This window comes from Physeter macrocephalus, chromosome 8 (assembly GCF_002837175.3).
Source record: "Physeter macrocephalus isolate SW-GA chromosome 8, ASM283717v5, whole genome shotgun sequence".
Classification (NCBI taxonomy): domain Eukaryota; kingdom Metazoa; phylum Chordata; class Mammalia; order Artiodactyla; family Physeteridae; genus Physeter; species Physeter macrocephalus.
The window spans coordinates 88,877,390-88,887,720 of record NC_041221.1 but is presented as its reverse complement, the minus strand read 5'-3'; the positions used below and the strand labels follow the sequence as shown (position 1 = coordinate 88,887,720).

At 36.7% G+C, this 10,331-nt stretch overlaps 1 long non-coding RNA gene across 1 annotated transcript in view; it reads right to left on the bottom strand.

The window, feature by feature from the left end:
* LOC129392334 (uncharacterized) overlaps nucleotides 1-10,331 on the bottom strand; it is a 186,490-nt gene that overhangs the window by 128,912 nt on the left and 47,247 nt on the right. The window contains exon 3 of the long non-coding RNA XR_008618075.1: nucleotides 965-1,073. This is a non-coding gene — a long non-coding RNA (uncharacterized lncRNA). The remainder of the gene's footprint in view (nucleotides 1-964; nucleotides 1,074-10,331) is intronic.

Genomic DNA, 10,331 nt, shown 5'->3' with positions numbered 1-10,331 from the left:
GCGGGCCTCCGTCTGCTGTGGCCTCTCCCGTTGCGGAGCACAGGCTCCGGATGCGCAGGCCCAGCGGCCATGGCTCACGGGCCCAGCCGCTCCGCGGCATGTGGGATCCTCCCAGACCGGGGCGCGAACCCGGTTCCCCTGCATCGGCAGGCGGACGCGCAACCACTGCGCCACCAGGGAAGCCCCTCATCTATGGTATTTTTGCTGGTTAATACAGAGTAAAATAAATCAATAAAACTAACACTCTAATCGAAGAGTAGTTTTACCCTTACTAGTTTTCTGTTTGCCCTCCCAGGTCCATCTCTTCCCTTCTATCTTCTACCTATCATCCGGACTTCCTTGTTAGTTGGCTTCTGGTTGGGGGTCAACCAATGGAAGGCACTGGAGGGAGGTCAGATTATGGGAAGAGAAAGAGGTCGTGATTGATTTTTCAATCCCTACCTGCTTTATTACTACATCTCTGGTAGTAGCTGTATCCCTCCATGGCTCCCTGGGGCAGACCCTTCACCACAGTTCCAGTGCTCATTGGGCTCTAGAGACACTGTTCCCTTCCCTTTGGCTCCAGAGGGTAGCAACTTCCCACTGTTGCTAGTGTCAGTGTTCGTGCCAGCCTTTGTTTGTTCTCCTACCTCTCTCACATCTCTGTAACTAATCCCTTGTCTCTGTATTTGAACCATCTAGTGAATTATATTTCCTACGAGGACTATGACTGATCCAAAATTTAAGCCTATTAAACCAGCAAGATCTCAAATAGAGAAAGTAAAAATGCTATTAAAATGTTTTAATATTGACTCTTCTGTGTTTACCATGTTTCCAATATACTATGACACACAGTTTTTTGGGGTTTTTTGGTTTTCTTGCCAAAAACAATGGCTACCCTGCTCTTATAGACTATGAGCAAATAAGAACTACAGAAAAAAGTGAATTTAATGTCATGTCAATGAATGCCCAGAAAATTTCTTACTTCGATAATGAAGATTCAGAACTCCTCATTTTCCACCTGCATGCAAACCAATAATCGACAAGGCCACATAACTCACTTCACAAAGCCAGGGAAGATTCAGGAAATGTCCCTGAAAAAATTCAAAGAGTAACATTTATACATGTGCACATATGTATATTTTCTACACAAAAGCAGAATATGTTATTGTCAGAGGCCTAAGAGATGAGGCAACGACTAGTAGCAAAATATTTTCATCCAGGTATAACTGTCCATTACTGTCTGTATTTCAGCGAAAAGTATAGCTGGTAAGCACCTTGATAACCATAACCAGCATTTAACTCTAAAAAGTGTTGTCTCTAGAAACCCTGAGAAAAAAATAGATGACATGAACACTAAGAAACTTTAACAACACTAAATAAATAAAGAACATTACTGTATGTTTTGAACGTATTCTTGAAAAGAGATCATACAGAGAAAGTTTCCATAGAGCTTTTTTGAAAACACTGACTGGTTATTTTTACATAGCTGTAAAAATAAATAAATAAATAACATGCCTCTTTACAAAGGAATAAAGAGAAAATTCGTGTGATGAGTTTTTAAGAAATCTTGTTTTTAGAGAAACATTCAACAATCCACCCTATTACTTCAGGCATCTTAAAGGGATATCTAAAAAAAGAAAATAAATATTAAAAACAAAGGTGATACTTGAATCTGTACTGGAAGTTAAATAATTATAGCACAACCATTTCTGCAAATCTAAGGTCTCATCCAGATCTACCATTAGTGAATGTAGAAGACATCTTCTGAGACCAGAGAGTAGAAGAAAATCAGTTTACTGGCTTCTGTCCGCCTTGAATTTACAGAACCTACAGCAAAGAATACAAAACAAAACAAAAGGAACCCGCCAGACAGTTTAGGGCAATTTTTGTCTCTGTCAAGTAGAATCACAGTATTGAAATAACAGAATGTCTCTGTGGTTTCTTCAGTGATGCACGTGAAAGATGGCTGTGATTATAAGAAATTTATGAGAAATAGCAGTATCCTGCCCACAGTCTACCCACACCAAAGAGACAGAGCTGGGGTCAGAGGTAAACTTGCCTCTCCCGAGTTTCTATTGCAGAAACACCAAGACCACTGTGACTCTATGACTCTACCCAAGATGTGAGACTGCTTAACCCACAGACATCACCAAATTCAGAAAAGCAGCAGTGGGTGCTCAAATGACATTATAAGTCACATGTGCCATCCTTGGCACCGAGAAGACTGATTAATAGGAGGACAGCTCCTACATAAAATAGAAAATATTTCTTTAAACAGAATTATATACAGAAACAAATCTCATGAGATATTAAAACCACATGGTGCCATTTTTCAACTTGATACAGCTATGTTCTTCTAATCCTGCAGTAATATTTTTTTCTTTTCACATATATGATAAATTCATTAAGGTCACCCTTTCATGCTACTTCCTAATTATGACATGATCCCTACCTACATACTTTTAATCTGGCTTCCACTATCAGCGATCAATTGAAAATCCTCAGAAAAATTTATAGAATTTATAGGATATATTTATTTTCAATTTTTTTTAGAGGATTTCAAAAATCCTCTAAATTTTCTTTGCAATTTTCAACATGATTTACCACTACTGCCATCCATATTTCCTCCATGGGGATTGATGACACAGGATAGCCTTGGTTTTCTTTCTATCTCTTCAACCATGCTTTCTCCAACAACTTTCCCCTTCTCATTTCCCCAATGTCAACATGCCTACAGAACAGACTTTTTAATCAGGGAGTCAACTGCACATTTTGGGTCTTGACAAATGAGAGGAAGCAGTTTGCTTTACGTTGTCAGAACCTCATCATCAACCAGTTCCTTAAAACATCACTGAGATGGTTCTTAGGTTTTCTAAGATTGGGCCAAATAAAATGCTGTTTGTCATATTCTTACTTAAGAGGAGTTTTCAGTGAAGTGTGTATGTGCGTAAAAAAACAGTCACGGGCAGACTCTTAGGCACACTAACCAGAGTTTTTCAATTCAGAACACATCTATGATGCAAAAAGTCATTGTAAAATTATCTGTTAAGCACTAACTTGGGAATGTGTTAAATATGATAGAAATAATATTTACTCTCTAAGGTTTCCACTTCTTGCCTATGAAATAGTTAAGGAACAATGCAAGATTAGTAAAAGATTATGACTATTGGAAGAGAGTTAATTTAGTGCAGCAAACAAATTACCATGAATAAGAAACCTTCTTTCTCAGCCCATAGTTTCGTCTTGCAAGATTTGATGGTGTAGTTTTCATGGGAGACTTAGCTATTGGTGGTTTTCTTTTTTCATAGAGGGAACACAAAACATTGTTCTAAATTACTTTTTCTACCAAGTTATATCTGTCATATCAGCTATGAACTTGTTTATATGCTTTGAAAGTTAGGTAAGCTGATCCTGCTTTCCCTGTTCTTCACCTGGTAAGCTCCTGGGGGGTGAGCCTATTTTCTTGGCCTCCTCTGAGTTCTAATTCCTGAGTGACCCCACTGAGTGAGTATGTGCTATAATATGAAATGCTATCTTATCATTAGGAGGAATCAGTGGATCATGAAGGGATGAGTTCCTGAGAGGTCCCAAGATTTGCTCAGGTCAGACAGGGAGAGAGCGGACTCCTGAATGACATCAGGTGCAGAGCATCTCTTAGTCATCATGTAGTATTAAACTAAATACAGGTTTATGCTAAATCAGATATTTGTATTTTATTCTTATGTAGATAAATGGTGGCAGCAATCAGTATTTCTTTTATCAAAGAAAACAATGAATTGGGAAAAATTAATATCTAGTTTTCCGAATGGAATGGGAAAATATTAACTTTAACAGTAGAACCCATTAATACAGCTCGAGGAAAACTTTCTGGAAAGGAGCTTGCAAACTTCTATGTTAGATTACAGAGTAATAAAGCTATAAAATATAAGAGATGGACCACGGCTTATACATTATTTATTCTAACCCTTTAATTTTTCAGATGTGAAAAATGAGTCTCAGATAATTTGGGTGAATTTCCAGGTTATATAACTAGCTATAACAGAATCAGGACTCAGGAACATGGGTATTCTGATTCCTCATTCAGCACAATTTTCCTTATTTAACAGTCTCTTCTGCTGTCCACTTACATGAATTTTTTTCTGAAACCATTGAAAAAGTATGAAAAGATTTTTCAGGTTTCAAAATGAAAGTGCTGAAGTTCTGGGTTGTCACTAATAGTTGATTTACCCATCCTTTTTTCTGGCCCTTAGCCAGCTAAACCAATAAATTTTACTGAAAGAAAATAAAAACTGTTGCTCAGTAATGATCTTTAAAATTTAGTGGCTTGAAAAACATTAGAATTTCACTAAAAATTACTTAAACAAAATTCTTTTAATAGCCTTCAAAATCAACATCTGAACAAATAATTCATTGAGCTATTATATGACCTACAAGCTAACAGGTAAATATTTGGTATTCAAAAGGCAATAATTTGAGTTGGAATTATAAATGTATTTTAGAAAATCTGATTTTTTTTGAGATTTTGGTATCCATTAATTTTCACCATTTTTGTGTATTTCAAATACCCCAGAGTTTAATGGTAGTATTCACAAACTTATTTACTTGCAGTTCTGCCTTTCCTTGAGGCATTTCTAAGTGCCCAAAACTATTAATAAGGATGAATAAATAGACACAAATGAGCTTCTCTTCAGTCATTTACAATTTAGTCTACTATGTGCTAATCCTGTGTCCTCCGTTAATCAACCCCCAAACACAAGTCTTCCATTGTGCTCAGTAGAGATGAGGCATACGTGGTGGAATTCAATCAAAATATTAATTTAGACATTTGGGAACCATCACCTTCTTGAGAAAACTATCAGGTAAAATACATTCATTTTCAGCCAAGCTAAATTCCCATGCCCATGAATTGCACAACCTGTTAAAGTCAGTAAGTGTCAAAGTCTTGAGCTATGGACTAGACAACATTGCCCAATAACCACAATTAGGGTTTCCAGCATCTGCTGTTCCTCTTTTACAAATCTGAATTCTTCTTCCTATGCTATCTCTTATATACATTATTCATGCTGATGTTGAAATACTGACAATTTACAAGGAGAGTTCAGGAGTTTTGTGTAGCACTGAAAATCACTGCCCAAATAACAGAAGGAAAACTTACCCCAGGAAATTATCTCATAAACGTTCTTAAAACCCCATTTTATTATGGTGTGCTTTTAAAAAAATTATAGAATAGTATTTTGTTAAATCTTTGGTTTGTCCTAAACTCTAAAACTAGATTTTAACCCTCAGTTTCAAGTTCCTTCACTCACTTGCCCAGATTTTACTTCTCTTTTTTCCTCTACTCCATATTTGTCCTTTAATCAGTTAAGTCTACCTACATTGCAATCATCTCTCTTACCCCTGGCCTTCATTCTCACTTACCCTTGAAATATTTTACCAGTATTCAGAATCATCTTCTCCCCCTAATTCACAGAACTCTCAAGATACAACAATTTAATGTAATTGATATTTAAATGCAATGATCATTTCCACTAATCTACTCTCTATTCTTCAGGAAATTTAATTCATTTTCCCCTTTGCTCTTTATAACACCAAAACAAAACAAAACAAAACAAATGAGAGGAAAGCTCACACAACATGTAAATCAGCCATAAAAATAGGTATTAGCCTTTGGGTCTTTCGCCTGAAAGAAATGAAAGAAGACCTAGAAAGAATCAAAAAGTGTAACTGAAACAAAAATTTTAATATATTTCTCTTTATTAAAAACATTTGTTTCGTTTTTATGGAAATCTGAGTTTTTATAAAACTCTAAATATTATTGTTTTGTACAAAACTATGTCTCCTCTGATTCAGAAATCAAAGTTTTGGATTACCAAGAAGAAAATTAGATGTAGGGAGGACCAATTTTGCAGGGCAAATTGAAATTTTGAGCAAAACACATTTTGAAATCTAAGAAAACATGATATAATTATTTGTTTATATTATGCATTCAATTAATATTTACAAATATGCAAAACTCTTTAGAGGAGGTAGGAAGTCCAGGTACAGAGTATCATTTTTTGGTTAAGTACTGCATGTACATCTTCAATCGCTCTTAATAAATGACTCCTATGGGTAACCCAAGACCTGTGGCTGAACCAAAAGATTCTCCATAATGCATTTTCTTGAGGCTTGTAATAAATGAACTTTTGGCTTGAGGAAGAAGTTGACTTGTTGATTCACTGATCTATTACTAAAGCTCACTCCCGGAGAATCTCTGAAAATATTTTTAACATTAAGTTAAGCAAAGTTTAGAAGGCATTCTAACGTTTTCATACACTCCTTCTATGCAGACCACATTTGTTTTCTGTGTAATCCTTTTCCCCTCCTAACAACAGCTGTAGCATTGTTTAATAGTCTAATGCTATTCTTAACTAAAATTACTAAATTGCCTCTAAGAGAAGCACTAGAGGGGGCCAAAGAGTAACTCGGTGTGGGGTGTTCCATTGGCCTGCCCAATGTCTTATCCATTCAGTACTTACTAAAATACATATACTTAAAGGAATCAATCAGATGATCAACTAACCCAAAAGCTCACTGACGATCTACTACATATAAGGCATTATAGGAGGCGATTTTTCAAGAATACAAAGAAATATGTTACTGACAGAGGATTTCACATTGCTACTTTGACTACCCTCAAGCAATAGTCAAGGGTTCATGACATGCAGCAATTTGTAATTTTGCTGAGGCATGAAATTAAATTACATGTGGCAAGAGGTGGGTCTCTAGCAGGAATCCTTTAGCTAGAGTGTGCTTAGATGACTGGCTCACATATCTTCTCACAGTGGTTTAGATAGTCTCCACTTGTGGTCAAGTTACTATGCAGTATTTCTCATGACATGATAAAAAAAACTATTTTCTTTGTGAATACTTTTCCTGAAAATAAAGTCAGCTGCTAGTTCTGGTGATGAAAATAAAGTGGAAGCAAAACTATCCAAGAAAGTGATGGTTCTAATACAGAAAATAGAAGTTTCATGGAGATAATTACATGCTAAACTGATATTCATGAATTTGGGACTGTGGTATTCCTCATGAATATTGAGGGTCTGCTCTATAAAATAAAGTCCTTATATTCAAGAATCATTTGGCAAAACATAAAATTCTTTGTCAAGTTACCTACTTACAACCTACATTGTCTTTAGATCATTGCAGACATGAATGCCATTTTAATTACACCTTAAGATCAGGACATCCATGTTATTTGTATCTTAATACTGTGTACAAAATCACCCTCTTCTATCACACAAGATTTAAGGTACTGACTAAAACCAAAGTTTTTTTGGGGGGGGGTGGGTTTCTTAATTGTGGGTATTAGCTAAAACAGCTTAGGCTAAAATAAAGCTAAGAATCAGAAATACCTATTCCAATTAATTGTGGCAACAGATAACACGGACCTGGGCTAAAACAACTCCACAGAAAAGTGGGATTTGATATATTTTCTCCTGTTGCCTCAAACATTTCTTCTAGATAGAATAAGCCTGGAAACATTTTTTGAAGCCCAGAACATGGAGACAATATACATGATGTTGCACAATGGGAAGTATATGGCATATCTTGGCCACCTGTCCCTTACGAAGATCAAGGCCCATCATTTCAGCTTACGGCAGCTGTTGTTTTCCATCCTCTTTTCTTCCTGCTGCTGGTTGTAGATCCAGCCATCCAGGGTCTCCTAACCTTAGGCTGCTACTGTCTGTGGTACTTGTCCTTACTATTTTCACATTACGTAGGCTGTTTCTGTCCTTTCTCAAACTTGTAAAATAGTGCTCCTAATAAGGATTGAAAATCCAATGCTTGACTTCTTGAATATAAAGCTTCCTCTTTCCCTGGACAAGTACTCAGAGAATGGGGGGAAATGGGGATAAAGGAAGTAGGAAAGAAACAAGTCATTTATCTCTTAAAGTTTGCAAAGTACTTTTTGAAAATGAGAATTCTTTGTATTTTTAAAATCCTCTCCACCCATTAGCCTCAACACTACATTGCTGCTATACTTACACCTCGCTCGTTATGTATTTACTTTTTATATAACTAAGCAGCACCCTGTCATAAATGAAATATTCATGCAAAAAAAAAACCTGCTCAAAATGCATTTATAAAAAGAACATATAAAAACTACCATCTGCTCCCACTCCTAGCAAGCCCTTAGATACCCAAGTGTAAGCCCTCTGATTCCACAGAGAAGTAAAGCAATGTGTCCGTGATATATTCCTGAAAGCCAAAACTTCAGACTTTGTATTAAGATGGATCTATGAGCTTCGGCCATCGAAATGCTTAGATCAACATTGATGGGCTTAGATATTGCACATAATAAGTGCACGTGCTAGCATATTGTAATGGGTAGTCATACCCGGTCATGTTGTGCTCAAATGAGCTGAAACTCTTCTGGGAAGTTGCAAAAGCATTTTGTAGTCTATTGATACCACAGTACTTTATAGTATGCCTTCCTTTAAAGACAGTTGTCCAGACATTCCAGGGCTCCAAGCTGAAGTGTGGGCACTTGGATACCTTATTGGTTTTAATTCAGCTAAGAAAGGTAGGGATACTTGTGATCTACTTAGGGCATCTGACTGCTCATACTTGGAGTATCACCAATGCTACACATAATAAGATAACATGATCTTCTCAGGAGTTTAATTTCTCCTAAATGGTAATTTGCACCTTTATAAGTTCTATGAACACTTTAAAGAAATTCTCCCCTTGCTGTACCCTTCCCTTCCTATCCAGTACATTCCCACCTTCCTCAATGTTCAGTGTTATCCATTCTGAACTCTGTATATGGAAGTTTCATGTTTTTTTTCCCGAAATCAATTGGAATTAAGTCTGCCTGCAAGTAATCAAAAGGCAAAATAACAGTGGCATAAACAAAAAGAGTTTATTTTTGTCTCATAGGAAAGATATCCTGAGGCAAGCAGTCTATAACTTAGTGGTTCCAAGATCCTCAGGAAACCAGTCTCCTTTTTCTTGCTGCTCCATCACCCTCAGCGTTTTGACTTATGGTTGAAGATGGCTTCTTCAGTTCCAGTCATTCCATTGCATTCCAGACAGCAAGAAGAAGAAAGTTCTGCTCCTTCCTTTCTTAATAAGACTTCCTGGAAGTACCACACACTTTGGATATACTTTTTTGACTAGAACTTAGTCACACTGCCAAATCTTGCTGCAAATTACTCTAGGAAACGTAGTCTTTTTAGCTTGACACATTGCCACCTGAAACATACTTAAAGTTCTTGCACAAAAGAGGAGGGGGAGAAGAGTTCTTGGGATGGGCAACTCGTAGCCTCTGCTTCTCTTCCTCAGATCATATCATAACTTGCTGTTACACATCATTTGTTCAGGTTTAGATTTCTAATTGTCTTAATTAGTTAAATAATCCAGATGTTCAACATTCAGTAATCAAATTATAAATAAAATGAAGATAAAAATAAATAGAGAAAAGTTCTGGGGTACCTCAATAAGGCCCTGGCTCATTGCTACACTTTGTTTTTGTGTAAAGGCAGTTCTGAGACTGCCTTCAAATGACTGACAACACTTAATTACTTAAGGAATATAGAATTAGGCCTATAAGTCTATGGCCAAGAATCTTGATGCTTTCCTCACCAACAGGATGTCCATATATTTTATGAACCAAACCAGAATACTTTTGAGAGCGTGAAAGGGGAGGTCATCAATAATTACACTGGAACATCAGGGGTAAATCAGGACTATTCAGAAAAAACTAGGGTGTATTGTCACCCAGATCACCCTCCATACTGGATCCCTTCACATGCCACACCTTGTATATACATCAGTTTACTATTATTAATTAACCAGTCATTTCTCATTGGAAATATGTTAGGATATGAAGAAAACATGGCAGAATTGGACTACTGTACACATCATGTCTCTGAATTAGATAGAGTAGTGAAGAAACTAGTTAAAGGGTCCAGATTAGCTATAAAGTAACGTTAATGAACTATTTCCAGCTATTCATCCTATTCTGAAACCAAAATTGCTCCAGGAAATGGGTATGAGAGATAGACATCTACTCCTAGTGCCCAGAATCTAGTTAAAAGGAATTTTTCTCAAGAATCTCTGAGTTTGTAGTATTTTTATCCATCATTCTGAATAGTTTGTCACTTTAATCAGTAACCTGTGACAGTTGACAGCTGCCAGTTGGGAGGACTGGCTCTGGCTAAAGGCCAACCATAAAGAACAAGGCTGAGTGTGAGAGCCCAGGCTGACAAACTATTCCCAGTTTTGTCATGGGCCACTAACATGTTGTTATTTTTGAAAATCACCTCTGTCTATGACAGAACCTAACACCAGATTCTACCTTT